This window comes from Papaver somniferum, chromosome 9 (genome assembly GCF_003573695.1).
Source record: "Papaver somniferum cultivar HN1 chromosome 9, ASM357369v1, whole genome shotgun sequence".
NCBI classification, from domain to species: domain Eukaryota; kingdom Viridiplantae; phylum Streptophyta; class Magnoliopsida; order Ranunculales; family Papaveraceae; genus Papaver; species Papaver somniferum.
In genome coordinates this window covers 4,171,053-4,177,071 of record NC_039366.1, presented here as the reverse complement: position 1 = coordinate 4,177,071, position 6,019 = coordinate 4,171,053, and positions in this window count along the sequence as shown.

The following is a 6,019-nucleotide window of genomic DNA, read 5'->3' as shown; positions in this document are numbered from 1 at the left end:
CAGCCAGGTTTCGATCTCGGAGCCTGGTTTGCATACAATATGCAGAAATAGGGTTTGTTTAAGGTATCGTAGAATACTCCCAAGGAATCTTACCTGTAAATCGATGGATTCGTCGTTCTTACCAAGTTTCTGACTTATAGTAGTCCACTCCCGGCCAGATTTCGATCTCGGAGCCTGGTTTGCATACAATATGGAGAAAAATAGGGTTTGTTTAAGGTTTCGTAGAATACTCCCAAGGAATCTTACCTGTAAATGGATGGATTCGTCGTTCTTACCAAGTTTCTGACTTAGAGTAGCCCACTCGCGGCCAGGTTTCGATCTCGGAGCTTGGTTTGCATCTAATATGCAGAAATAGGGTTTGTATAAGGTTTCGTAGAATATTTCGAAGGAATCTTACCTGTAAATGGATAGATTCGTCGTTCTTACCAAGTTTCTGACTTATAGTAGTCCACTCCCGGCTAGATTTCGATGTCGGAGCCTGGTTTGCATACAATATGGAGAAATAGGGTTTGTTTAAGGTTTCGTAGAATACTCCCAAGGAATCTTACCTGTAAATGGATGGATTCGTCGTTCTTACCAAGTTTCTGACTTAGAGTAGCCCACTCGCGGCCATGTTTCGATCTCGGAGCCTGGTTTGCATCTAATATGCAGAAATAGGGTTTGTATAAGGTTTCGTAGAATATTCCGAAGGAATCTTACCTGTAAATGGATGGCTTCTTCGTTCTTACCAAGTTTCTGACTTATAGTAGCCCACTCGCAGCCAGGTTTCGATCTCGGAGCCTGGTTTCCATACAATATGCAGAAATACGGTTTGTTTAAGGTATCGTAGAATACTCCCAAGGAATCTTACCTGTAAATCGATGGATTCGTCGTTCTTACCAAGTTTCTGACTTATAGTAGTCCACTCCCGGCCAGATTTCGATCTCGGAGCCTGGTTTGCATACAATATGGAGAAATAGGGTTTGTTTAAGGTTTCGTAGAATACTCCCAAGGAATCTTACCTGTAAATGGATGGATTCGTCGTTCTTACCAAGTTTCTGACTTAGAGTAGCCCACTCGCGGCCAGGTTTCGATCTCGGAGCCTGGTTTGCATCTAATATGCAGAAATAGGGTTTGTATAAGGTTTCGTAGAATATTCCGAAGGAATCTTACCTGTAAATGGATAGATTCGTCGTTCTTACCAAGTTTCTGACTTAGAGTAGCCCACTCGCAGCCAGGTTTGGATCTCGGAGCCTGGTTTGCATCTAATATGCAGAAATAGGGTTTGTATAAGGTTTCGTAGAATATTCCGAAGGAATCTTACCTGTAAATGGATGGATTCGTCGTTCTTACCAAGTTTCTGACTTAGAGTAGCCCACTCGCAGCCAGGTTTCGATCTCGGAGCCTGGTTTGCATACAATATGCAGAAATAGGGTTTGTTTAAGGTATCGTAGAATACTCCCAAGGAATCTTACCTGTAAATCGATGGATTCGTCGTTCTTACCAAGTTTCTGACTTATAGTAGTCCACTCCCGGCCAGATTTCGATCTCGGAGCCTGGTTTGCATACAATATGGAGAAATAGGGTTTGTTTAAGGTTTCGTAGAATACTCCCAAGGAATCTTACCTGTAAATGGATGGATTCGTCGTTCTTACCAAGTTTCTGACTTATAGTAGCCCACTCGCGGCCAGGTTTCGATCTCGGAGCCTGGTTTGCATCTAATATGCAGAAATAGGGTTTGTATAAGGTTTCGTAGAATATTCCGAAGGAATCTTACCTGTAAATGGATGGATTCGTCGTTCTTACCAAGTTTCTGACTTATAGTAGTCCACTCCCGGCCAGATTTCGATCTCGGAGCCTGGTTTGCATACAATATGGAGAAATAGGGTTTGTTTAAGGTTTCGTAAAATACTCCCAAAGAATCTTACCTGTAAATGGATGGATTCGTCGTTCTTACCAAGTTTCTGACTTAGAGTAGCCCACTCGCGGCCAGGTTTCGATCTCGGAGCCTAGTTTGCATCTAATATGCAGAAATAGGGTTTGTATAAGGTTTCGTAGAATATTCCGAAGGAATCTTACCTGTAAATGGATGGATTCGTCGTTCTTACCAAGTTTCTGACTTAGAGCAGCCCACTCGCGGCCAGGTTTCGATCTCGGAGTCTGATTTGCATCTAATATGCAGAAATAGGGTTTGTATAAGGTTTCATAGAATATTCCGAAGGAATCTTACCTGTAAATGGATGGATTCGTCGTTCTTACCAAGTTTCTGACTTAGAATAGCCCACTCGCAGCCAGGTTTCGATCTCGGAGCCTGGTATGCATACAATATGCAGAAATATGGTTTGTTTAAGGTTTCGTAGAATATTCCGAAGGAATATTATCTGTAAATGGATGAATTCGTCGTTCTTACCAAGTTTCTGACTTATAGTAGTCTACTCCCGGCCAGGTTTCGATCTCGGAGTCTGGTTTGCATACAATATGCAGAAATACAGTTTGTTTAAGGTTTCGTAGAATATGCCGTTTGAATCTTACCTGTAAATAGATGGATTCGTCGTTCTTACCAAGGTTCTGACTTATAGTAGTCAACTCACGGCCAGGTTTCGATCTCGGATCCTGGTATGCATACAATATGCAGAAATAGGGTTTGTTTAAGGTTTCGTAGAATATTCCGAAAGAATCTTACCTGTAAATGGATGGATTCGTCGTTCTTACCATGTTTCTGACTTATAGTAGTCCACTCCCGGCCAGATTTCGATCTCGGAGCCTGGTTTGCATACAATATGGAGAAATAGGGTTTGTTTAAGGTTTCGTAGAATACTCCCAAGGAATCTTACCTGTAAATGGATGGATTCGTCGTTCTTACCAAGTTTCTGACTTAGAGTAGCCCACTCGCAGCCAGGTTTCGATCTCGGAGCCTGGTTTGCATCTAATATGCAGAAATAGGGTTTGTATAAGGTTTCGTAGAATATTCCGAAGGAATCTTACCTGTAAATGGATGGATTCGTCGTTCTTACCAAGTTTCTGACTTAGAGTAGTCCACTCCCAGCCAGGTTTCGATCTCGGAGCCTGGTTTGCATACAATATGCAGAAATAGGGTTTGTTTAAGGTTTCTTAGAATATTCCGAAGGAATCTTACCTGTAAATGGATGGATTCGTCGTTCTTACCAAGTTTCTGACTTAGAGTAGTCAACTCACGTCCAGGTTTCGATCTCGGATCCTGGTATGCATACAATATGCAGAAATAGGGTTTGTTTAAGGTTTCGTAGAATATTCCGATGGAATCTTACCTGTAGATCGATGGATTCGTCGTTCTTACCAAGTTTCTGACTTAGTAGTCCACTCGCGGCCAGGTTTCGATCTTGGAGCCTGGTTTGCATCCAATATGCATAAATAGGGTTTGTTTAAGGTTTCCTAGAATATTCCGAAGGAATCTTACCTGTAAATGGATGGATTCGTCGTTCTTACCAAGTTTGTGACTTATAGTAGTCCACTCCCGGCAAGATTTCGATCTCGGAGCCTGGTTTGCATACAATATGGAGAAATAGGGTTTGTTTAAGGTTTCGTAGAATACTCCCAAGGAATCTTACCTGTAAATGGATGGATTCGTCGTTCTTACCAAGTTTCTGACTTAGAGTAGCCCACTCGCGGCCAGGTTTCGATCTCGGAGCCTGGTTTGCATACAATATGGAGAAATAGGGTTTGTTTAAGGTATCGTAGAATACTCCCAAGGAATCTTACCTGTAAATCGATGGATTCGTCGTTCTTACCAAGTTTTTGACTAAGTAGTCCACTCGCGGCCATGTTTCGATCTTAGAGCCTGGTTATCATCCAATATGCATAAATAGGGTTTGTTTAAGTTTTCGTAGAATATTCCGAACGAATCTTGCCTGTAACTGGATGGATTCGTCGTTCTTACCAAGTTTCTGAGTTAGAGTAGTCCACTCCCAGTCAGTTTTCGATCTCGGAGCCTGGTTTGCATACAATATGCAGAAATAGGGTTTGTTTAAGGTTTCGTAAAATACTCCCAAGGAATCTTACCTGTAAATGGATGGCTTCGTCGTTCTTACCAAGTTTCTGACTTAGAGTAGCCCACTCGCGGCCAGGTTTCGATCTTTGAGCCTGGTTTGCATCTAATATGCAGAAATAGGGTTTGTTTAAGTTTTTGTAGAATATTCCGAAGGAATCTTACCTGTAAATGGATGAATTCGTCATTCTTACCAAGTTTCTGACTTATAGTAGTCCACTCCCGGCCAGATTTCGATCTCGGAGCCTGGTTTGCATACAATATGGAGAAATAGGGTTTGTTTAAGGTTTCGTAGAATACTCCCAAGGAATCTTACCTGTAAATGGATGGATTCGTCGTTCTTACCAAGTTTCAGACTTAGAGTAGCCCACTCGCGGCCAGGTTTCGATCTCGGAGCCTGGTTTGCATCTAATATGCAGAAATAGGGTTTGTATAAGGTTTCGTAGAATATTCCGAAGGAATCTTACCTGTAAATGGATAGATTCGTCGTTCTTACCAAGTTTCTGACTTAGAGTAGCCCACTCGCAGCCAGGTTTGGATCTCGGAGCCTGGTTTGCATCTAATATGCAGAAATAGGGTTTGTATAAGGTTTCGTAGAATATTCCGAAGGAATCTTACCTGTAAATGGATGGATTCGTCGTTCTTACCAAGTTTCTGACTTAGAGTAGCCCACTCGCGGCCAGGTTTCGATCTCGGAGCCTGGTTTGCATATAATATGCAGAAATAGGGTTTGTATAAGGTTTCGTAGAATATTCCGAAGGAATCTTACCTGTAAATGGATGGATTCGTCGTTCTTACCAAGTTTCTGACTTAGAGTAGCCCACTCGCGGCCTGGTTTCGATCTCGGAGCCTGGTTTGCATCTAATATGCAGAAATAGGGTTTGTATAAGGTTTCGTAGAATATTCCGAAGGAATCTTACCTGTAAATGGATGGATTCGTCGTTCTTACCAAGTTTCTGACTTAGAGTAGCCCACACGCGGCCAGGTTTCAATCTCGGATCCTGGTATGCATATAATATTTCCATGGAATCTTACCAGTAAATGGTTGGATTCATCATTTTTGTGGAATTTCAGACTTCTTGTTCATAGTTTGTAAGTCGTTATACCGAACTTGAAGTTTTGATCGACACAGAGCTTCATATTCATCAATTTCGATGATGTATCATGCTAATTTTGAAGTCAGAACCCTCTTAGAGCTTCGTGGTTCATAGATTATAGGCCATTATACCAAGTTTGAAGTTCGAATCGACATTGAGCTTCATATTTATCGATTTTGATGATGTATCATGATAAGTTTGAAGTCAGAACCCTCTCAGAACTTCTTGGTTCATAGTTTGTATGTCGTTATACCACATTTGAAGATTGAATCGACATTGAGCTTCATATTTATCGATTTCGATGATATATCATGCTATTAATGTGAACTAAAGCTACTTCATGACATGTATGACTAGTCAAAATTACTTCATGACCTATGTAACTAGTCGAAATTCAAACCGGAAGCACAAAGAGAAAGCACAAAATCACAAAGAAACACACCAAGGATTGATTTCTTATTTTTCAACTTTATTCTTATACATTTTTTGGATTTTTTTATATCAAAATGTCGATAAGAATGTGCTACATTTATTCATATTTTTTTTGGATTTTTTTCGTGTTGAAGGTTGATAATCAAACCGAATACATGAGCTCGTATTAGCACAAAATGAAACACATACTTCTCAATCCGCATGAGCATCCTAAATACAATCTCAACCGTCAAGATATTTTCTTAATCCGTATGAGCATCTCAAATACAATCTCAACCGTCCATCATTTTCATTCGGATTCACTCTTTTCTTTTCTTTTTTTTTTTTCCGAAGCATAACCCTCCTTCAACCACTCGAACCCAATTCCTATCTGTTTTTCTCTCAATCACCACCGCTGAAGAACACTTCTACTCCACAGATGACGGCGGCGCTCCATCACCACCACTGCTCTTCTCTCGACCCCTCTTCTTCATCATCTTCTGTCAAT